Below are 1372 nucleotides of genomic sequence, written 5' to 3'. Positions count from 1 at the left end.
ATGCATGTATGTATAGTTTAATACAAAGGACCGAAAACCAATCACAAAGAGTAGGCTACTTTCTTCCTTTAAAAACATGAGATACAGTGTGATGGGGAAAAAACGCCATAAAGTCTTGAGACATGTTTTTTAAAAGTTGAACTTACATTAATTTTACATGGCTTTCTAAACATGCCGCTCTCTTGTGCCAGACGCGAGTGCATCGCTGATAGATATCCCTCTAGAAAATGTGTTAAATATGCGTTCTGTGTGAACGGCTTGGTTTCAGTTTTGACGTAAACAACATCTTCTCCACACGGATGCTCTCATTTTCCGCTATATATTGAATGAACAGCGTAACAGCACCGCATCTAGTGGGTTCAACTGGATAGGTTAACAAAAGCATTACAATGCAATGACACTTACATTGTCATCGCATTTCGTGCGCCACTGATAGGCTGCCTGACGGCTGACGCAGACCTAAAATTCGAATGCAACATTTTTGCATTCGAATGTGGATTTTTTTTTTCATTCGACGAATATTCGAAGTTCGAATTTTTTTTTGACAGCCCTAGTATCTGGTAATCTGCGGTCAGCGTGATCCATCGCTTCTGAAATCTGCTGCTTCAACACTTTGAGATGAAGCAGTTCCCTCTGGTCTTCAGGCTCCTCTTCGTTCTGAAACTCCAAAACAGGGTACTGCTATTGTTTAATGCCCTTAATCTGCTGATATTTAAAAACATGTTCCATTTTCCCCAATCGCTGTCATTTTATATGGAAATGCACCATTCAGAAAATTGGGGTTGGTCAATTTTTATTGATTGATTGATTGATTGATTGATTGATTGATTGAAAGAAGTCTCATTTGCTCACCAAGGCTGCATTTATTTATACAGTAAACACAAAAATTATGTGAAATATTATTACAATTTAAAATAACAGTTTTCTATTCAAATATATTTTACGAGTCAAATAACTCTAATATGGTGCTATTTAGAAACATATTTTCCAATCTCTGTAAATTGATATGAAGAAACACGACTGCTGAAAGTTTGGGGTTGGTAAGACTTTTTGGTTACACTTTACCATAAGGTCCCATTATTTAACATTAGTTAACACGTTAACTAACATTAACAACAATGAGAAAGATATTTGGAACAGTACATAGACTGTAAAAAATTATAATATCAGTAAGTTATGACAACTTACTTTATGTTTTATTAATTACTTTAACTCATAATAAGTCAAGCAAATTCAACTTAGCACTCATTGTTAGTTCATGTTAGCTTTGATCCATTAATATATATATATATATATATATATAGAAATTAACATTATGGTTAATAAATGTTTTAGAAGTATTAATCATTTTTAGTTCATGTTAACTATAATA

This window comes from Sinocyclocheilus rhinocerous, unplaced genomic scaffold (genome assembly GCF_001515625.1).
Source record: "Sinocyclocheilus rhinocerous isolate Xijiao unplaced genomic scaffold, SAMN03320098_v1.1 scaffold2446, whole genome shotgun sequence".
Taxonomy (NCBI): Eukaryota; Metazoa; Chordata; class Actinopteri; order Cypriniformes; family Cyprinidae; genus Sinocyclocheilus; species Sinocyclocheilus rhinocerous.
The sequence above is the reverse complement of the archived record's forward strand: the minus strand, read 5'-3'. Positions refer to the sequence as shown.